Here is a 23500-nt window from a genome sequence, read left to right on the forward strand (position 1 = left end):
AATTTTAATAATTTTTCACTTAGCACTTGGCCAATGTTGGTGAGTCTAAAGGTGACGGGAAATGGTCGCTCCCTTTTTAGAAGGGAATTTGTCAAGAATTAGCAAAATTTAAAATGCTGTGAATTCAGAGACCTGGGTTTGCAGCTCAGCCCCACACCTACTGAGTACGTGGTCTTGGGTGAGTTACTTAACGTCTCACTTCTCTAGGCCTCAACTTCCTAGTCTGTAAAATGAGAACAAATCATTTTCCTACGTAGTTGTGGTTTATTTAAGATAATGTATATAAAATATTTAACCCACAGTAAATGCTTAACAAATAGTAACGGCCATTATTTCTAAGTGTATGAAGCTACTGCAAAATACAATTTATAATGTTTTAGGATCTTGGATCCGTAAAGGGCCTGAGTTATACAATACTGTATTAAGTGAGTACTTCTCAATATGCAATATTACAGACATACTTTAAGGATCATCTATGTATATCACATCATAATGTGGAGGTTTTAAAACAAGTATTTCTAGTGTGAAATTAAGAAATACTAATTATTTTAATGGTGCCATAAAATAAATGTTATTGGGAGGCAAACAGTAACCTGAGAACAGTAAGAACGGGTTGTCAAGGCCTGCCGATCAAGTCTAAGGTACCCAGCAAGTATTCAGTGCATCCTGCATCCTCAATGGCACTACGCCTCTCAGTAAACTAAGGCACTGTTAAGTAGGTCATGCTTGTGGATTAAGTCTGAACTACTGAAACCTAAATCACCTCTAGTATTTATCATCTAATCTATGAAACCTACCATTTTATGAAGCCACAATGCCATCCCTGATACTGAAAGTATTTTATGTCATACATTCAAACGGGCAGCTTCAACTATGGAAAACAGAAATGTCTAACCCAGAGTTCCCTCGAGATACACCATGGCTTTGGCACCCACGGCATCTCTCGCTGGGTCTGAGCCTCGTCAGCCCCTCCCGCAGGAGACCATGATAGCCGGCCAGCTTATGCTCCAATGCGACTCTGTGCGACCGAAAGGCAAAGGCAGTGATCAAAAATGCCGCTACGTCGGAGGAGATGCAACAGGACTCAATGGATGTGCCACTCGGGCATTGGAGAACTACAACGCAGAAGAGGATGCTGTGGCCCATACTGAGGAGGAGGTTGACAAGAAGCACAGCCCCACTTGGCACTGCAGTGTGGGGAGGAACTTCGGCAGTTACAGGACGCATGAAAGCAAACACTTAATCTATTTCTACCTGGGCCGAGTGGCCATTCTTCTTTTCAAATCTAGTTAAAATCATGGACAGTGCTACACACCCAGTGATCCACCCAAAAACAAGGACTGCAGCCTAAATTCCAAACACCAGAGACTGAAACCTTCAGCCTTGCCTGAAGGAAAACCTTGATCTTGAACCTTTGTGTTGTTTTGTTCAGGGCTTTCTCTGAACTCATGTTGTGGTTGTAAGACCATTAGCAAAACAGCTTATATTTGTATTTACTTTCTACTCCCTGCCTCTCTTCCTCCACTTTTTCCTCTTGAAAATCCATTCATCCCCCCCCCCAAAATATGTGGGTGAAGTGGAAAAAAAATTCCCTCACGTTTTAAGGAAACTAATAACCAGTCTGCAAAGATTTCTTAAATATAATTTCGATCTGATTTTCTTTTCATCTACCTTGGGAAGCTCTACCAACACCCCACCTGATAATTGCAGGGTATTTTGGGTTGGTGGCACCGTCTGATAGCGTCATGTATTTAAACCTACACTCTTTTCCCCACCACTTATTTAATTTTCCCCTAAGGGGAGATTATCACTTAAACTCTCTAGCCCAGATTTCTTCTCTGAACTCCAGGCCTGTCTACACATCCAAGTTCCTCGGTCACATCTCCTGATATCTCAAGGCCATCAGGTCTAAAACTGAACTCAGGATCTGCCCCCAAACTCCATTCTCCAGTGTTGTCCATCTTAGTAAAGTGGCAACTGCTTGTACCCACTAATCAGACACCTGGAAATATTCTAATGCTTCATCCCTCATCTTTTACATTCAAGTGCTATTGATTTTAACTTTCAAGGTCATTTTGAACCCACTCACCCTCTTCCAGTAATCATCAACAGTGTCTCCTACCTGGACCACTGTTTATTTAACTTCCCCATCTGGTCTTCATACAACAGTTGAATCTGAAATTGTATATCTGACTGTCACCCTGTGAGCAATGGGGAGCAAGGTAGTCCGAAGCAGAGAAATCCCTACATCAGATCTTCCCTCTCTTTCCACCTGCCTTCCAAACCTCTGCCCTCCGTTCCCCTGGGCACGGCCATGCAGACTTCCCCCGTTCTCACCTTGCCAGCCCCCTCGCCATGCCTGAGGACCTTTGCGTTTGCTGCTGCTTCTCCCTGGACAGTTCCTCTCTTTCCTCAACAAGCTGTTTTCCAGCCAGGTTCCCCACTCATTGGGGAGCCCCCAGATGAGGTCCAGGGTTGCCCAGTTCATGGGCTTTCCTTTCTTAGCTTGGTCCAGGGTATAATTCCATGCCATGTCTCACTCCACGGCTGAGAAGGATCCCTGGGCACAGAGGCCATCTTGTCTGCTCACCACAGTATCTTGTAAACTAGCTCAGAGTCCGGCACCTAGCTGAATCGGTGTTTTGCATGAATAAATGAAAGAATAAATTAAGGAATTGAAAAGCTATGTTTTTAAAGGATTTAGAAATAATGAAATACCAGTGCTACTTGAGCATCTGAACTTGCCCCAAATCCCCCAAGAATCTCCATAAAATTCTATATTGTTTCTTCTAAACTTTTTTCTTTCAAACAACAGAATTTAGACTAAAATTTATTTCTTGCTATTTAATTTAGTAATGTTTTGTTATCCTGGTTACTGCAAACATATACATATTTTAACATTGTTTAAAGAGACTTATGAGAGTCACAGAAATTTAGTGACCATTAATATTTAACAAATATTTAGTAGGGAACCACCATGTGCCATGCACTATCCTAGGTCCTGGTTTTGTAATCAGAGATGATCTACTTTCATAATACTACTACCATGAAATAAAGCATCTTTCTGAGAAGCTAACCCATAAATTTTTGGTACATAACCTACTCGTAAACTGGAAACTTTATGTGCTATGCATTTGTGCACCAAAAGTATTTGCTCCTAAGAGCCATTACAGTCATAGACAATTAAAGGTGAACCTTAAAGACAGTTTGGCCCTTTCTTTTATAGATGAAGAAACTGATTTAAAGAAGCAACCAAATCTGATCAAGATCACAATGCTAGAAAGTGGACCGCAAGCCAGAGCTCTGCATTCTCAGGCCAGTGTTCTCTGATACCTCAGTCTGAATTTTAGGTTCTTTCACTTTAAGGTGTCAAAAACCAGGGAAAACACTAAAAGAGCCACAGGAAAAAGCAAGGCTCACCAATTATGTACTTTCAGAGTCTCAAACAGCTCCAATTCAAAGAGCTGGTAGTCTGAAAGAGCTCACAAACCAGTCTTAACTGTATCAATATTAAATCTATTCAAATACTTTGAGATTTAAGAAAGCTAAATTTTTTAAGTCTGGCATAAAACAAAAAACTAAGAACACTGCAAGTATCAGAAGAACCAAAAGAATTAAGATACCACTTATCACTGCAAGTACAGAAGAACCAAAAGAATTAAGATACCAACACTGCAAGTATCAGAAGAACCAAAAGAATTAAGATACCAACACCCTTTCCATACACAGTTAAAATACATCAAAGGAAATGGTCATGTGGACTTTTCTCCCCGTCCTAGCTCAGCATCAGCACCAGTATGCTCTTTCCTTGTTCTTTCTTCCTCATGTTGCACTTCTGGTTCAAGTTAGAAATCTCAGTCTGTCAGGACTCACTGATACTCTAAGAGAGCAAATATAACCTTTTCACGTTAAAATGTCAAATCTGTTACACACACTGTATACAGTTCCATGCATGGCAATTTACTGCCATAGCACACCTCAGCTTATATGCAGATATGCTGGAAAATCAGCAAAATATTCTACTACTCCTGCTTTTATGTGCTTTATTGTTTCCTCTTTCAAACTACCCATTATTCCCTTATTCGAATTGTCCCGACTGAGTATCCAAAATTCTTACACAGCTAATCTGAGGGTCTCAAAAATTCACATGTCCTTATCTACTTGAGTTTAAAGAGGAAATCTTATCTTTTTAATACTGTCTGGAGAGCCACACATTTATATACTCAAAGATTTATCACTAATATTACAGCAAAGAAATCTAAAACTAAGTGTAAAACTAAATTAAATGTGAAACTAAACTAAGTGTAAAAGGAAATGTTAAAAGCAAGCACACACCCGCCCCTGCCCTCTGCAGCGAGGGCTGCTGGCTCGTCGCTCTCAGGCTGCAGAGCCAGGCCCTTGTGCTCCAGCTCAGCCCTGGGCACAGGCAGGTGGCTCTGCAGCCGAGGCAGCGGGAGGCCGTCTGCTGACCACATTCCGCACGCAGGGAGCCCAGCGCTTCCCTGAAGGGGCACCGGGGCGGGGCACCTCCGTATCTCCAATGTCCCAGTGGACGCAAGGTGCTCTGGTGATGGAGTGTTCCACCTCGGGGGTGGGGGCTGTAAGTTGCTCATGCATTACTCAAAGTTTGATGAATTAAACTGATTGTAAAACTGCTTGGAGTAATAAGATACAATAAAGGTGCCCCAAAAAGACTGGCACATCAGTCAATGTTGAATTTTCAGAAATATACTACTTTACAAACTGTATAACCTCCATCTCATAAGCAGGCCATCAAAAACTATCAATAATATTAAGTGAATTTCATGAAAAGTCAGAAAGGTTCATATTATTTTTTAGTTAAGGGGTAAAAATATTTTCTTAATAAATCATACCATGTAGCCAAACAACTTAGGAGGTCCAAAAAGCCAATAGATTTTTTTTTTTTTTTTTTTAAAAAGAAAAAAACTAAAATATATACTTAGGACATTAGGCAGTTTTCGAAACCCTTGATGTCACAGGGTTGCCAACTGTGGTCACGTGCACTGATGAATAACAGTGACGTTTTCAGACACAGAATCTGCAGATGTGGCACTTCGGCATTTGGAAACACAGGAAACCAAGGAGCAAAATGTAGCCAACCAAAGCCGAGAACCAGTGGCCCAGCTGGCTGCACCTTCTCACTAGTCGCTGGCTTGCGAAGCCTGAATGACGACACAGGCACACCACACTATTCTACTATACTTTCATCTCCCCCCAGGAAAATAAGACGATAGAATAAAAGAGTCAAAAGAAGCAGGTGTAATGGAGAAGAGAGGGTCTACGTTTAAGGACTTGTCTCACAGAAAAGACTGTTCTTCCAATCTAATCAATACTAAACAGACTTTCTAACAATTCAAATGATGCATTAATCAGCCTATTTCTCAAGACTGAAGGTGCATAAGATCCTTCATTGAGTAGAAGTGTGAAATAGCTTCCAAGAATCCTGAAAATACATCCTTTTTGATATTAGTAATTCAGAGTTTCACTAGTAATGAAAGGGTTGTTTTAAAAGAGCGCCTGTAACAGTCTTCTAAACACTAACTGGAACATCAAGAACATGAAAGGAGTCTGGGAAATGCTAGCGTTGGTGACGTTAAATACTTTATTTTGTTTGGTACAGACTTCAGAGGCCTTAAAAAGTGAACGTGTCGGGAATTTCCATCAGAAAAACAGTAGAAAGTGTCTCCCTTCCAAAGTGACTTGGCTGTATTTTTCCCTGAACATATATCAGGACTGGTTTTTCAAGCAAACTGTTTCAAGAAACATAGTTTAAAAAAAAGAAAAGATAAAACTGTGCTGATCCCTATTGATTACTAACTCTTGGGATAGACTACACTCTGTTCTGCAACTTTTTTCACTTAATAACCAGATATACCTCTCCTCATTAAATGAATTACATCTCACTGTTTTTGTGAGCTATGTAACATTCTACCATTTGTCAAACTAGTGTCTGGTTAAGAGCTTCCAGGTGTTCACTTTTTAACACTTATAATCCTGCGACAAGCAGCCATCTAAGAGTTTCTCTCTTACTGACTTGACTGTGTACGATAAATACCTACATGTAGCTATAAGAGAAATGGACTATGGAACCATCGACTAGGACAGAACACGTCAGAGGAGGAACAGGTTGGTGGGAGGTAGTTCACTTCTGGACGTAGGCTATCTGCAGTACTTGCAATTGTCATAGGAAGCTGGGCTGTGACAGCTTATCTCCGACTACTTGAGGCTGGAACCAGAGCAAAGCAAAGAAATGACAGAAACTGAGTCCTGAGGAACATTTAGAAACTGACTAGATAAGCGGGAACCCAGAGAGCGTGTATTTGCAAAGTTATAGCCCCAAACAATGAGGACCCCCATCCCGGAGACCAAAGGAAGAAAAGGCCACAGTTGGCTGGACCTCATAATGGTCAATGCCATTTACATTTAGAATGATCTGGCTAAATCACTGAATATCTCTGGGGGGTCAGGATTAAATGAGGCACCACAGTGTATCATAAATGCTAGCTATTATTTTCATTATCATGATTTCTGAAATGTAGCTTCTGGCTTTAGTTTTATGTAAGTCATTGGTGATCTTAACAATGAAAGGTTCATTGTGGTTTTAAGGGTAGAAATCAAACTGGAAGGGGTCAGGAGGGACAGAAATGTGGAATATCTTTCGAGCCCCAAGCTGCAGGAGGATGGCTCCACTCACAAGACTGGGCCCTTGCCCTCGGACTGCACTGCAGGGCCACCCATTTCTGCACACAGCTAACCAGGCAAGCTTCGTGCATTCTCCTGTGTATTACTCTCCTAAGAATTCTTAACTATACAACAGATAGGAATATAAATTCCTAAGACTTTAGTGAGCATAAATATATTTCTACTCTAGGGTAGGAACTCATAAATTTTAAAGTAATAAGAGAACTGTGTTCCCCCCTCAATTTCACTCTAGATATTTAAAAGACCCAGATACCACTTCTGCCTATTAATGCAGTCCTGATATTTCCCCATTTTTATAAATTAAGACCAAACACATCTAGCAGATGCTGTTGCAAAGCCAGCATTAAGATCATTGGAATCAGAGTTGTAACAGGAAGAAACAAGATTTTTCAAGAGATAAAAAAGATTAAAATGTTATAGTATCTTCCAAAAACAAAGTCTGTATTAGAGCTAATAAAACAGTTAAAATTCACTATTAAAAAAAACAAGACAATTTTAAATTGAGCTTTTCTAGTCTGGTAACATTTTAAATCTGATTAAAATTGAAATGATCCTAGGTATTACTCAACAAAGCAATTGCTTATTTCTAAGACTTGGTCAAAAGTATGCGTTGCACTCTGGCCTTTACTTGTAGTATGGTACAATAAAGTATGAAATGTAGAGCAACCAAACGATTTAAGGCTAGAGACACTTTTTGAAAGTACACCAGGAAACATGCAAGTACGGGCATTCACTGCACTCTTTTATGAGGACAGTGGCAATAAGAAACTGGAAACAACCCACACGTCCAACAGAAGAATTCACAAATAAATCCTAGGATAGTCACACAACAGACCACACACAAACTGAGTCAACTTCAGCTACATACTTCAACATGGATGAAATTTAGAAAGACTCCTGAGTAAAATTATGACAGAGGAATAAATATACTATGATATCACTTAAGTACATAAGATTTCAAAAAAAAGAGCACTTCTGAGGGAGAGGAGGCGGCCAGCAATCCCTCACAAGATGGGCAGACAACTTCAATCAGCACACGACACACATCTGAGTATGGCACTGGCACGATGTGCTTACACTGTGCTTATGTTTAAAAAAAACAAAAACAAAAACAAAAACACCGTACTTATTAGATACATACTCTTGTGAGTGAAATGATATGATAACTGGGATTTTCTTTAAAATATTATAGGGGGGAAAAAAACTGAACGACAATTATATTGTAGTCTCAATTTTCCATAATAAAATTTTAACAAAAAATTCAACAAACCTATACAACATATATGAAGTAAAAATAGAAAGAAAAGCAAGAGAATGGGGGTGGGGGATTCAGGAGACAGGTGTGGGGCAGGGAGGGGACTGGAAAGCAGCACGCACGGCGGCAGGGCACTGTGCCAGCACCGGGGGTGTCCTCTGGAAGGTGGGAAGTGGGCCTGCTGGCATGTGCCGCAGAATGCTTCTCACCTAAATGCCTAGAACATACTGTTATGCTGTAGAATGATCTAGATGATACATGCAAAAGAAAACAATTTACCAGGTTAAAGGATATTCAATGACATTTAGAACCAAGACGAGAGAGCCCCAAGCTGAGAAATTCCTAAATACTATTAGAAATTCTTAAATTCCATTAAAGTTTTAAATGAACGCGACACCTGAAAAAGGCTGATTCAGCCAACTTGGGTGGGAAGTATATAGCTGAGATTAGGTAACACTGCCTAGCGAGGAAACTAAAGCTTCCGCTGTGTATGTTGCAGAAAAATCTGTTCCAGATTTAATAAGACTTTTGGTTTTACTTTAATAATTTAGGAGTAGGCCTGGCACCCGCAGCAGGGTGGGCGTGGCGCTCTCCGATCTGCCTGGACGATGGTGCCCACGAGACCCTCAGTACACCTGTGACTGCGGCTCCTCCTCTTCTCCTTGCCCTGGATCTTACGGAGGCCACAAACTCATGTGCCCCAAACTGAACACCTCCCTCTCTGCCTTTCTCCCCGCCTTAGTCAACAGATGCCTCGGTTGCCCAAATTAAAATCCTGAAGGCGACGAAAACACCACCTTCTCCAACCACACGTTTTCTCCAGATTACATACACCCTCCTTTCCTCCCACTGCTCCTACCGAGACTTCACTGTAAGGGGCATGCGTGGCCTGGTGACTGGTCTACCTTAGAACCAGTCCCCCTTCTGCATCTCCTCTCGTAGTAACAAGTCAGCTTTGATTCCTCCCTGTTCTTACCCCTGCTGTAAAGTCAGTTCCACCGGTTCTCCCTCCTTCTCACCTCTTGGAGACACCCACTTCTCTTTGTATCCACAACCACCAGAGTCTAGGTATTGTCTCTCATCTGGGTCGCTAACAAGTCTCTTCACTGGTGTCACTGTCACCAGTTTCATCCACTCCAACTCCAATCCATTTTCTACACTGCTGTCCAGCCTAATTTCTAACATGCAAAGAGCCATTCATTCTGCTAAGTGACTGAACTCCATGAGCACCGTCTACACTCTACCACACCCATGACCAAGCTCCAGACAACATCCATCAAGTGCAACCGCTTGCTCCTTGTTATTGTGCACGAAAGGACCTATCGTTTACGGCAGGCTACAATGCTAGCCTCTGCCAACAGGAGCTCTAATGCTTTCATCAAATCCTTACAATAAATAACATATTCTCTGCGTGGTACTATCTACTTCTTACAATGAGGAAACTCAGGCTCGCAGATGTTAAATAATTTGCCCAAAGATACTCTAATAAACGGCAAGGATTCAGAACCAAGTATCTGAATCCCAAAGCCACGTTCTTTCCATCACCCCGTCTTCCTTGTCAAGCTATTTCCACAGAAGGTAGTGGTTCTTATCCCACTTCCTTAAAAAGTGTGTTACCAAGACTTACTCTTCAGGTTGTGATTACAACGTGGCTTCCAAAGGAACCATGTGAAAACAGAAGTGAAAGGTCCATGATGTGAACATGCAATGGCAAGTTCAAATGGCTGCAAACCAACAGGTCAAGGAAGAATCAGTCATCAGGGTTCTACTGCACACCAGGGAGGGTGCACAGCCTTTACGACCTCGGGTAAGCCTACGTGATCAATGCTTGAAAAATTTATACTTGCGAAATTTAAAGGTTTCATCTCTACAGAGAACTAAGAGAACAATTATTATTAAGTTCAATTATAGATGGCAAATATAAAAAATTCCAATTAATATCCTAACACATGGCTTTCTAAGATATTAGCTGAGTTCTTTCTCTCAAAACATTTAAACCCATGGCTATGAAGTGGAAGCAGCATAAACGCACGCTCAGATGGAAAATGGGTCCTGCTGCTTCTCAAACAACCAATTCAAAGCCACATTCCAAAGACCTGAACATATCAGAACTGTTCAAACTGCCTTGTTTATGTCTTTACTTAAAGTTAGCGATTAGACATCCAGAGCATTAAAAAACCAGGTTCAGCTAACATATATTTACCATATGTCCATCAATTCTACTAGGCAGCTACCTCCTAAACAAGAAAACCTATGTCCACACCCAAAGACCTGTCCACGTATGTTCATAGCACATTACTTCTAACAGCCCCAAAGTGGAACAAACCAAATAAATGCCCAACAGGTGAGTGGATAATCAGAATGTCATAAAAAAATAAAGGACTGATACATGCTACAGCATAGATGAACCTCAAAAACATTACGCTAAGTGAGAGCCAGATGCAAAAGGTCACTTATTACGTGATTCCATTTATTATGTGAAATCGACTCAACAGGCAACTACAGAGATAGGAAGTAGATTAGTGTTTGGCTGGGGTAGGAATGGTAAGTGACTACAAATAGGCACAAGAGATCTTTAGGGGATGATGTGCCCTAAAAGTGGATTGTGGTGATGGCTGCACAGCTCTGTAACTTTACCAAAAATCACTGAATTTTACGGTGTGTAAATTATACCTCAATAAAACTGTTAAGAAAAAAAGAGCTTTAAAGCATGCTATAAACCTTTACATGTCAAATTTAGTCCACTCACTAAAAGAAAACGACTAGGTTCTCCTTATGTAGGGGTCTTAGCATGAAAAGTAGTATTGCTGGCTGTTTTACTGGAAAGAAACTTTAAGAACTGCTATTTATTTAAGGTGTTACCAACAGAGGGGCTCATAGTCTCCTGCAACATGTACAAATAGGTGAAGATGTCATTTAAAGACTTAGCTGAAGCTACTGGAAGAGCTGTCAGGTGGCGTCCACGATACTGCTGTATTTAAGGTACAGACAAGAACTGCAACACAGGTTCAGAACTTCCGAAATAAATCATTCAGGCTACGATGATCAAGAAGGCTTTAGAAACTTCATCTGATGGCTCTACAGAGTTGGGACGAGAGAGGACTTAAAGATAGCGAAATTAACTGGGAGGCTATTAGGGTTGAGATACTGGCTCAACTTAGACACAGCAACGGAAAAAGCAAAGCCAGATGCTTAAAATCACACACAGTAGAAACTACGGTAACTGAGCTGACGGGATATGGGTGGCATAGGTATGGAATGAGTTAAGAATAACAAGTGCTGTCTCTCAAACTGGTACTTTCAAACCTCCAAAACTTTATTTCTGAGTTCCAGAATTTCACAGCAGTACTTTAAAAATGCAGAACAACTTAACTATTGCTGGTGGGAAGGCACAATGACACAAACAGTAATTTGGTTGTATCTAATGACATTACAGATGCATTCACCCTTCGACCCAGCGATCTTACTTCTAAGAATCTATCCCCAAAATAAACTTGGCCAAAACTACAATAAGTTGTAAACTCAAGTTCATTCGCTGTGAAGACTGGAAATCAATCCAAAACCCATCAAGAGGGCACAGGAGGACTATATTATGGACCCACACAATGGAGCATTGTGCAGTTCTGGAAAGGAATGAGGCCAACCTCCACTTCGTGATAATACAGTGACTTCTTAATGGATATTCAATGAAAAAAGGTTCCTTTTGTGTGTGAACGGAGGGGAGTAAATACTAACACATAGGTAGGTAAAGATATATCTTTTTCTTTTCAAAAATAAAAAAAATGGTAAGATAAAACTGAAAACTAAAAATGGTTACCTATGGGGGAGGGAAGAAGCAGGGTGGGGGAGGGGTGTAAGTTGAGACGTCCCTGGGGGGTCCATGGACAGGATTCAGGAACTGTGGATGTAGATGAGAGAACACATCTTATTTTTCACCATCCTCTGACTGAAACGACAATTCCTCCAATCGTGAGTGCAGAGCACAGGGGTTTTAGTAGCACCTCTGACTTTGCCACCACAAAATTACAGGTATCTGCATTATTTCGTGACAGCTATTATCAATATCATTTATATTAATGCTCATCGACACTTTGAAATTACAGTTAGGTACAAAACTCACTCTGCAGATCTTAAATAGGTAATAAATATGTAATATGTTAAATATGTTAAAGTGTAATTCTCAGAGGGGATGTGTTTACTGTACTTCAACATCTTTCAAGGTTAAAAAAGGCAAAACGTTGCACTGTAAAAGCGATAAAAACAATTGTGAGCCATATTTGGCAGACAGGATCTCAACCAATTAATTGTATCCTCTGCTTTAGGTAACGCCTGGCAACGAGATAACTGTAAATAAATGATCAACTCACAAGCACAGTCTCATGGCAATTCTGGGTTAAATGATGATCATCCAGGCACTCCTGAATCTGTCTACGTGAAATTCTTTGTATCACTAAATTAAACACTCTTTAAAAAAAATTCTCATGCTGGCAAAACCCCAAGTGTAAAGGAAGTTAAAGAAAAATAACCCAAAAGAGAAAAGTAATATTACTAAGAGAATTTCTCTTAAATAAGTTATGTGAAGAAACCTAATCTAGAGGGAAGATGAAGAGCTTAATTTTAGATATGATAAATGTGAAGTGATTAAAAAAATGATTTAAAAAAATAACACCAAAATGAAAATGTCCAAGCAGGCAGTTTAGAACTGTCACCCAAAGGAAACTGCGCCTGAAGAAGCAAATTCAATAATCTGCAAAAAGGTGAGACTATTGGCATCGACATGAAAAAAATCTTCAAAGTGTGAAGGAAGAATTTAATAAAGACTTGAGCTTATATTTAAAGGACACGGGGAAAATGAGTCCCTGCCTTCCACTCCCCCTGCCACCCCCGCAAAGAGAAAAAGGGTGCCGCAAGAGATGGGGGAGTGCACGGAAGGAGCGCCAGGAGGGCAAAAGATGGAAGACGGGGTACTTTTAAGAAACGTCTAGCTCTCGACAGTGTTAAAGGTCTGAGATAAATCAAGAGAAGGTCTATTATAAAAAAGTCTCTGGTGGTAGTTAAGTGCCAGGAGACAGTGGCCTTGAAGAATTTGGCTCCAAGAGTAGACGCCAGGCTGCAGGCCAGGAGAAATGGACCACTCAGAACAACGTGAGAAGATGCTGGCCTCTCTCGCTGATGGAAACCAACAGAAGCCCGCTTCTCCTGTTACCTGGTGTCACAGGAGGGTTCCTGGACTAGCTGGGATAATGGGACGACTTACTATCTATCCCCATTCACCGCTATACAATGAAAGTATGAGTGAGACTTGAATTTTCCCTTTAAATTCTAAAGCTAGTAAGTATACAAGCACAACTATTATAAAGCTTGTAAGTGAATATGGACATAACCACTTTCATGCTTTAACTTCCAGAACCAACCACATATCTTATTCAAAAATAATGTACAGCCAATGGAAATTATTTACAACAGTAGTCTCATAATAAAACTTTTGTGCAGGTCTCACGGTTGAATGTATGTAACCTTGAATTCAAAGTCTGATATAAAGTTGACCATATTCTGCCTGTGTTCATGCTTCCCACTGCCCTCTAACAGGGAGATCTCATCAAGATGACCCCCCCAACTCAGATCACCCTCAGATAGGAGTTAGGAAATACTAAGCCCATAATTCCAGAGAAGAGACAAACACAGAAACTTCAAAACCACTGAGCACCACAAGTCAGATTCACTCAGGAGGAGACTCTTGGCTCCTATGATGCCAGTTCTAATTCTGTTAACTCATTTTACATGCAAGACCCATGTACCAACTTCTTAGAACTGTTGTAAGATTTAAATGAGACATCGTACGTAAAAATGATGTCCGGTTCCATGCCTGGTACACAGTGGAATTTCCCAACTGATATCTCTCTTTCTTCCTTCTAAAAAGAATAATAGGGTGGTAGGAGATGATCCTTAAAGACCCATTTAATTTGTCTGACTTTAGTCAGGAAATGATTAAAATCCATTAAATGTGAGGACATTTTCAGTATGTTGAACATTATTCAAGTAATATTTACAAAACCTCCCTTAAAAATAAAAGTGGAACAAAGTTATAAAATCCTTAGAAGACAACATAGGAGAAAACCTAGACGAACCCGAGTAAAATGATGTTTCAGATAGAAAACCAAAGGCAGGATAAGGTAGACTTCACTGAAATTAAAAACTTCTGCTCTGTGAAAAAAACAATGTGAAGAGAATGAGAAGACAAGCCACAGGAGAAAATATTTGCAAAAGAGCTGATAAAGGACTTTTGGCCAAAATATATAAAGAACTCTTAAAACTCAGTAAGAAAACCGCTCAAAAAACCAGGCCAAAAACTTCACCAAAGAAAATATAGGGATGGCTAATAAGCATCTGAAAAGATGCTCCACATCCTACCTCATCAAGGAAGTGCAAACTAAAACAATGAGATACCACCAAACACCTATCAGAATGACCACAATCTGGAACACTGACCACATCAAACGCTGGCGAGGATGTGGGGGTGACAGGAACTCCCATTCATCGCTGCGGGGATGTGACATGGTGCAGCCACTTTGGAAAAGTGTGACAGTTTCTTACAAACTTCACATAACTCTTACCTTATGATTTAGCAATCACTTAGAAAGGATTTCAATTTTAATTTTGGTTAAACACTTTTTGTAAAACTATTTTATTATCACCCATATAATCTGGCGATTATTCTCCTTAGTATTTACCCAAATGAACCGAACACTTATGTCCAAACAAAAACCTGCACAAGGATTTTTACAGCAGCTGTGTTCATAATTGCTAAAACTTGAAAGAAAAAAAAACCAAGATATCCTTCAGTAGGTGATGGATAAACTGTGGTCCACCCAGACAATGCGATATTACTCAGCACTAAAAAGAAATAAGGTACCAAGCTATTAAAAGACATCAAGGAACCTCAAAGGTCTATTACTAAATCAAAGAAACCAATCTAAAGAGGCTACGTACTACAAGATTCCAACTACATGACATCTTGGAAAAGTCAAAACTATGGAAACAGTATAAAGATCAATGGCTGCCAAGGGTTTGGATGAGGGACAAATAAATAGGCAGAGCGTAGAGGATTTTTAGGGCAGTGATACTATATCCTGTATACGATAATGAGGAATACATGTCATTATTCATTTGTCCAAACCCACAGACTATACAACACCAAGAGTGAATCCTACTGTCAACTACGCACTTTGGGTGATGATGTATCAACAGATTGATCCATTGTAACAAACGTACCACTCTGGTGACTGATACTTATATAACATGGGAGAGTGTGTGTGTGTGGAGGACCAGGGGTATATATGGGAAAGCTCTGTACCCTCCTCTTAACTTTGCTGTGAACCTACAAGTACTGCAAAAAAAAATCAAGTCTTTAAAAACAAACAAAAAATTAAGAGGCTTACTTTTGATTTTTATATTTTGCTCATGAAATATACTTGTATTTTGTTATCTAGAAAACATGAGTATATAAAAACCTAGTATTGAATATCAAATACCATATTTGCTTAATTTTCCTTAATTCAAAATTAGGCTATTTTGCTAATTATTCCTATTTGATGTTTAAATAAGTGGATTTTACATTCATAACTTTTAGCATAAAAATGGAAAAATATGTCAGTAATTAAAAGTTCTCTCTAAACAGAACACCTAGCTTTGGGACTTTCAGACCTAACAGAAGCAACATCTCCAACTTGTGAGCTCTGTTCTGTGGATGGAGGGTAGGGCCTAACTCATATGAATCTGCAGCACCAAACACAGTACTTGGGCACACGGCAGGTGCTCCACAAATACTGGTGAATTTACTATTCTAAATATTTGGAGGACATACTTGAATCTCTGATGACACTTAAAAACAAAAAACAAAAAATTGCTCAGTACATCAGCATATAGAATTATAAAGTAAGAGACATGCTGGAACATGGTTAATTACATGTCATTTTTTTTCCTATGGGCAGAGTAATAGTAGTGAAAAAAAAATGGGGGGTACAACATTTACATTATGTATGAAATTTAAGAAAATATAATTATTCAAATAAGTCATAAAAACTGTAAAACTGATGGCTTTAAAAATTTAAGAAACAAGGCCAGGACGTACCATCCCGGGGCAGGGTGAGAACACATGCATTTAAAGCTTCGTGGTTTAGTCCTCTCTATGCCTCTTTCTCCCACTTTCTAAAAATGAGCAGAGCTTTGAAATTAGTAGACCCTCAAACTTACACAAAGTGAATGAATATAGCTGCCTTCTCCTGGAGATCGATCTTTGTCCTTCTAATTATATAACACAGAAACATGCTTATTCAACTCATTCCCCCCAAACACATACAACTTTATAATTAGGATAAACTTCAGATGTCATTAAGTATGGAATTTTCTCCGACGAACACCTTAGTATTAGGAAAATATTTTCATTCTCTTAGATTTGGTACTTGAACAACTAATTAATAGAAGGTCTTCTGAGATCCTAAAAATCCAATCAAAGCCTTAAATATTGTTTACCTTATAACTAAGATTCGGTCAGCATATAAACTCTCTCTGTTTTAATTAACATGTGACTTCCAAGTAGGGTGACACAAGCATCACGGGTGTGAACTGCTTTAGAAAACATGAAAACGTGCAGATGACTATAACCACTTAAAATATACCAGGTGTTAAATAGACGGTTTGTCCGCATAAACTAGTTTTAACTGCTAAAGACTAAATTTCAGTTCTCAGTTTCAGCACAATGTTTTTATGAACACATTTATTCAATCATCTAGCTTGATGCTTGCATTTTTATTTTATTTCCAAGCACTTGCATTCACTTTAGAACAAGGAAAAATAGTATTAGATTTGATCATGATTATCTATAGTATGTATGTCTTTCAAATTGAGGACTGTAACCCATTAATGTGTGGGTCATGACAGTGACTTTGTAAATGGAAACTGGAACTTTTCAAAAAAGTGAAACAGAAAGAAAAGAGCTCGTAGAACATACCATGTTAAGTGTTGTTCGGGTCATCTTTTATTTCAGTTATGTCTCTGTGTACATGGGGTTATCCTACAAGATACGTTTCTTACTGTGGAAACAATTCAAGAAGCATGGAGCCACATTACACAGTGACATGACTGTTTCGAATAGTTAATATAGAAATGTATATGGATGTCTGTGGGGCTTCAAAGTTCTGGCTCCCCAACTCACGGGCTTCCTCGCCTCCTGTGTCTGTAAGGACCTCTAATGGGGACAATAACAGTACCTGTCTTATGAGGTTGCTGTGAGGAATAGATGTTATGTAAATAAAATGTTTAGAAGAGGACCTGACACACAGTAAGCATTTGCTACTATTCATATTAACACTTCTACCAAGTTTAGCAGGTGTCCCTGAAATTCCTAACATGGTACTTAAATTAAAAAAAAAATTTTAAATATTTCTGAGGAGGACAATGTAAAAACAATCATGCTTTTTTTTTTTTTAGTCAAAATGAAGGAAATTAATGTTGCCTGAAAATTTTACAATACCCTAGATAAGTGATGCCACCAAGGACAGTACTTCCTCCGCATGCCCGCCAAAGTGTACCCACAGTTAGAAGCCGGGAGTTCATATTTGATGGACCTGGGGATCCAGAAGGAAGCACTTTTACATTTCCCTAGATGCAACCCTGATTTTCAGGACTTTTTTTCTTCACCTACAATTTAGTTTTAATTAAACTCTATGAAAAACTCTCTGAAATCTCATTTTTTTCTTAAAATTCATCTGAACCTTTCATTCTAACCATTTAAAAAAACCAAAAAACAAAAAAACAGTATGCTTTAAAATACCAGCTTGAAAAATGTTTCTTACCCATCTTCTAGTTAACGGGTGAGCTGCTAGTGTACTGAATCCACCAAATTTGGAAAACCCACTACTGAGTGTTCACTGCACATCGGCATCCAATTTTTCTTCTGTCTTGGTGCCATGGCATTTTAACCCAGACTAGCGCAGATTCACAGATATAAACAGCAATCGTTTTCACTCCTAAGACGGCAGGATGCTGGTGGTACAGGAAACATCTTCAGGCGACCAAGGGTAGCAATCTAGACATGCACCTTCAGCCAGGAAGGCACAGTCACATGTCACATGAGGGGCAAGTTTCTCCCTCTCTGGCCTTGGCCTGCTCAAGCACCACTTCAGGAGAGGATGCATTATTCTACTACAAATGCTGTTAACTTTCGTTTAAATGAAATAAGCTTCAACTCACAGCTCCCCCGATTCTGTTCAACTAATTTCCAAATATCTATCCCTTGTGTAAAGTTTGTCCTTGTAGGTGGTGGATGCCACGACTTGAAACATTATCTGCTAAATAAGCAGATTCTGAAAACTCACTAAACAAGAAGTTATTTGCCTAATCCAGGTTTTCCAGGCTTTTCATTTCTTTTCTTTCCACTAACACAAATAAATTAACCCTAAGTTAATTTCTGATCAGCAACTTTTCCTAGCTAAGAGAATAAGACACTTCCCATTTCACTACACACTGGTTTAAAAAAGAAAGAGTTGTACCCCTACCATGCTCCTTTTCTGATTTGGAGCTTTTGTTTTGAATATAGTTTACCAATTTATTCTCCCTATGAAGGTCCCCAGAGGAACCAGCACCCTCTTTTAAGTGAAATGGGTCCAGTGACTCAGACTTACAATGAGCTCGATGCCAACTACTGCCCCGGTGGATCCACCTGTCAGACATCTACAGTCCCCCAACTATGCATGTGTTCAGTGCTGCACTTGATAAAAAGCATCTTGTTGAAAATGTCCTTATAAGCTACTACAACACGAAGTACTTGGAAATTTAATATTTTCAGACATTATAGATATTGGGGAAAGGGTATGAGGAGGTACAGAAAACACAAGTGTGTGTGTTTAAGTCTGGACTCTGACCAATCAAGAGTAATTAAAGTCAGTCTCTCCCCATCAATCTAGTACATCTGTGCTCATGAAAATACGCTATTTGATAACACCCTTCAAATAAGAATTTTTCTGGAAGGCAGGAGAGGGTTTTTCTTTTTTAAATCGTCTCTCCACTGATTCAAAACAACTTAGCCATATTTATAACAAAAGAAAGAAATCTTTTGTTATAACATCAGCTGTAACATCAGCTTCACCTTAGAAGATGATTCTGTAACAGATTCAAGTTTCTAGCATTTTTTACTTATTTTTTTAATTAAACAGCTCCTAGTTAAGACGCATTAATTTGTGTATTTTCTCAAGCAAGTCTTTCAAGCTTATGCTTCAAATAGCTTTTTTGAAAACTATCAAACCACATTCCCAGCTGAAAATATAGTTAATATTTTTTAAACACCAGAATCACAAAATCCAGGTTTTCCTTCTAGTTTTGTATCAATGACTCATATATAAAAAAGGGACACTTCAGAGGACGTCGGCTTCCAAACACAATTCGATTTTCTACAGTAAAATTTACAATTTTTTAAATTAAAATTTATACATCAAAACTTTACAAATAAATCAATTTCTGCAAAGGATAAGTGGATACGTGGAATAAACTATAGAGAAAGCAACACATTATAGGACCAATTTTTTCAGATCACACACACTGAGTATGCACTTACACTGTCTACACTAGACTGTGGATAAAACAAACTAATCTTCCTCTGCATTTTGAAAAAAAAATCCTTTCAGTGTAAAACTCTAGTTCTTGATTTACTGCTGCCAAAGGAGTCATGAGAATGTGATTTAAAATCACTTTCCACTACAACTGCTAAGAGAATCTACTATCCATCCTAGTTATATACACACACTCACACACGCATTTGCATAACGCGAGGTTTGTTGGTTATAATTTGCCAATTCTTTAATCATTTTCCATAAACTGGCCTATCGACAGAAAATTTCTACATTTATCATTATAGGTAAGTAAAATCTCAAAGTTATCAGAACTTCCCCAAACTGGTTAGCTTTGTTGAAATTTCACTCAATTTTATTATTAAAAATTACATTCCAAGTTTGAAGAACTGGGACAAGACAGCCAGCCAGGCTAGTTCTGTGCACATAGCTAAAGCGGCAGTATTTTTTTGAGCTTAAAGGGATGATGAGATGAGATTGTGCGGTAAAGGACTAACAAGGACTGAGAGTAGAGCCCTCTCTACCAAACCATGGAGACTCAAATACCCGCTGGCGACAGACTCTACAGTCACATGACATCTGTGTCATTAGGCATGAGGATGAAAGGGCCACATGAAGCTGGAGATAGTAGGATCTAAAAGGAAGGTATGAATACAGAGCATTTCGAAGAATAAGACTTGGTAGCTCATTGAATGTGGAAGAGAAAAATTAAAAGTCTTGGACAAAATGCTACAAATAAAGCAGTTGCACATGGTTTAGGGAGCAAATGAGATCAGCTAGGGGCAAGCTGAGATGGAAGGGCAGGTAAGGCACAAGGACAAGCCTGAGGGCAGGTATGAACACAGCTCAGCTGGAAGTGAAAGAGCTGACGGTTACCAATTAGAACAGCTTCAGCCAAAACAAAACTGAAAACCCCCACAACAAAATAAACTAGAACAGAGAATCAAATCAAAGAAATGTCTTCTAAATGTCCATTAAGAGAAGAAAAGCTAGAACTGAAGAGCAAAGTTTTCCCCACAGAAGCCAACGCGGAGAGATCGTTCAAGAAAAAAAGGTGACCCGGCCCAGAAGTCTGGAAAACACTGCATGCAGGTCATACCCCTTCCTGAAGTGGCCAAAATGCTCTAGAAAACAGACTTGGTTCCGTTTCCAATCTAATTTGACCTTCACATGTCATGTGAACAGTGTTCACACTCTAGGAACCACCAAGCTAGAAACACAAGAGAAAAAACAACAAGAAAGAATCTAAGAGAACTTTTAAGGAAAGCCTGAGTTTCAATAGACTGAAAAGCTTTTCAAACTCAGGCAATTCAGACTTTTAAAGAAAAAAACAATTTGACATAGTATCTTTATAATTAATATTACAAACCAGTATTTTCCAGGTTTAAAAGTTACCCATACATATGACACCACCAAGAAAACGTTAATGACACATGCTTTGATTTTGTTGCTGCTGCTCCTTACTCACGGATTTAATGCTGATCCCCGTGCTTTAAATTGTTTTTGGATTCCTCCTACAACATCATTTAGGATTTAAACAAGGAATAACGTGAAGCTTTACTTTCCTAGACAACCGCACCTATGACCCTGTACTCATTAGGGTCCCACACTCCCCCAAAGGACACTAGTGTTTCAAGATGCTGATCAGTGAGTGCCCCATGAAAGAGGGGCAAAAAACAAACACATTGATTACTATATACATCTCTATGGCAAGTCACGTATTTTTTCACATTCTATGCTTCTAAAAGCAGTGTGTGTTTGGGGTGGTTCCATAGAGTAGTGGCTAGCACGTTTAAGTCCCAGCAGAGCCACGACCCATACTCCAGGTGTGCCAGGCCCCGGGTGCATGCCATGAGCGCATGGGAAGAGATGTCCCACCTTCATAGATCCAGTTCTTAAGGGGAGACAGCATCCGTGGGTCAGGGGTAAAAGTGGGGAGAAATTAAGAAAATAAATAAAATCAGTATATGTTCTAAAAATAAAATCCATTCTTTAATATGGGAGTAGAGTTTTCCCAAAGGCTAGTATTAACTTGAGAGTAACCATATATACACACATGCACATACCCTGTAAGATATATACGTAGGATACATTATCTCCCTATAAGAGTGAGGCAATGTGTAAGGATATTAACATATTAAAGGCTGCTCCAAATGAAACTCAGCATTTCCTACACTCATTCACCAATCTCCCCTCCCACCCCCATCCCTTACATGTCACAGAACACAGATGGGCAAGTACTGTTCTAAACAAATAAAAATACTGAAGATGTGGCAACATGTGGCATGGTAAAGCTGAGCTCTTTCTTTTCTTATTGAAGGGGTTCAGAACAGGCCCCCCCCAAGATGTGCCACTTCGGCATGTGGATTACTTTGAGCTGAAGGCAATGGAGACCTGGTGGCCTCTCGAGAAACTCCCATCTCTCTCTTAAACAATTTAAGTTTGGTGCCTTGCCTATAATGAGCTACTGCCAGAAACAACTTTTTATGATCTACCAACAGGGCAGGGCAAACTTCTGACCACTGAACATCTGCTCCTATCTGCGTGAATGACGCCTCCCCTCTGAGGCCCAGGGAGCCTTACGTCATCCTTAGCTCAGACAACATATACATGTATTTTAACTCTGTCTCTGAACTTCTCATGTATGGGGTCTCTGACCTTCATGTATGTGCGGTTCCTATATGTATCTATGTAATTAAACTTCGTTCTTTTCTCTTGTTAATTTCTCTCAGGTTGATTTAATTATTACACCAGCCAAAAGAACCTTGAAGGGCAGAAATTTCCTCCTCTGCCACATTATAAAAATAGCGAGCAAAACAAACACTTCACAGTGTCCCAAGTGATCACATGCACCGCATGCTTCACCAGGTATGCCTCAACCCAACCCAACCCAACTCAACCCGACCCAACCCACCCAAGCCCACCCCACACAGGACAGTCACCCCCACACGCTCAAAAAGGTACTGTGGAGAAGCTAACCCCAGGCAAAACCAATTGACGGGCTAAATGTCTACAGCTCCTCGAAGCCTTCCCTTCTGTCTTTTTGGGAAGACCGGATCAAATACGAGACCCTCTGACTTGGGGAGTCTCCACCTGATGTCTGGCTAGCGAAACACGCCTGCACTCCTGTCCATGTCTGCCTTCGACCAGGAAAGCAAAGGAAAGACTGGTTTGAGGTGAGGCATCTGCAAAGGGAACAGCTCCCAGTCACCACCATGTGTTCTGCCTGGTTCGCACATGCCAAGCGCCGAATCAACAGCGGCATGAGAACATGCGAGAGGAGCCTTACGAGAGTCTTACAAGGACTTAACATCTGTGAGCTGAGGGAGGTCAAAAGAAAACACTCTTAGATTCTTGTCTTCTCTACCCTCCTCCATACCCAAATGTCTCCTAGTTCTCAAACATGAGCCCGGGGCTCTCCTCCTGGTATTCCACTGGGTCTGACTAGTCTGTGGCCCATGGTTGGTCTGCCACCCTCGTCCAGGATGGCAGAGCTCTCCTTCCAGTCTGACTGGAGCAGGCCTGGTCCCTCCTGCAGGGACGGAGGTCTGAGCTCACTGGCCTTTCTCCCAGGTCCCGACTATCAGATGCTGCCCAGGCACACTCAACTATTTTAGTTAGCATGTGCTTAACTTAATTTCTACATAGTAAAGGCATCCTCCCACCTCCCAGCATTTGGTGATGCATTTCTGTGCAGTTATTTTCTCATAATTCCAACAGTATTCCTAATTTCTGTTATTTAAAATACATTTTAAATGTAAAATAAAAATTTATTTTATTTAAAAATTTATTTTATTTAAAAATAATCTAATTACATAGATACATATAGGAACCGCACATACATGAAGGTCAGAGACCCCATACATGAGAAGTTCAGAGACAGAGTTAAAATACATGT

At 39.8% G+C, this 23500-nt stretch overlaps 1 protein-coding gene and 1 pseudogene across 2 annotated transcripts in view; one reads left to right on the plus strand and one right to left on the minus strand.

The window, feature by feature from the left end:
• Positions 1-23500, minus strand: part of CUL1 (cullin 1) — an 81730-nt gene that overhangs the window by 51882 nt on the left and 6348 nt on the right. The window lies entirely within an intron of this gene.
• Positions 34-1293, plus strand: LOC120601520 (dynein light chain 1, cytoplasmic-like; annotated as a pseudogene).

Source organism: Pteropus medius, unplaced genomic scaffold (assembly GCF_902729225.1).
Source record: "Pteropus medius unplaced genomic scaffold, Ma_sr-lr_union100, whole genome shotgun sequence".
In the NCBI taxonomy this organism is placed as follows: domain Eukaryota; kingdom Metazoa; phylum Chordata; class Mammalia; order Chiroptera; family Pteropodidae; genus Pteropus; species Pteropus medius.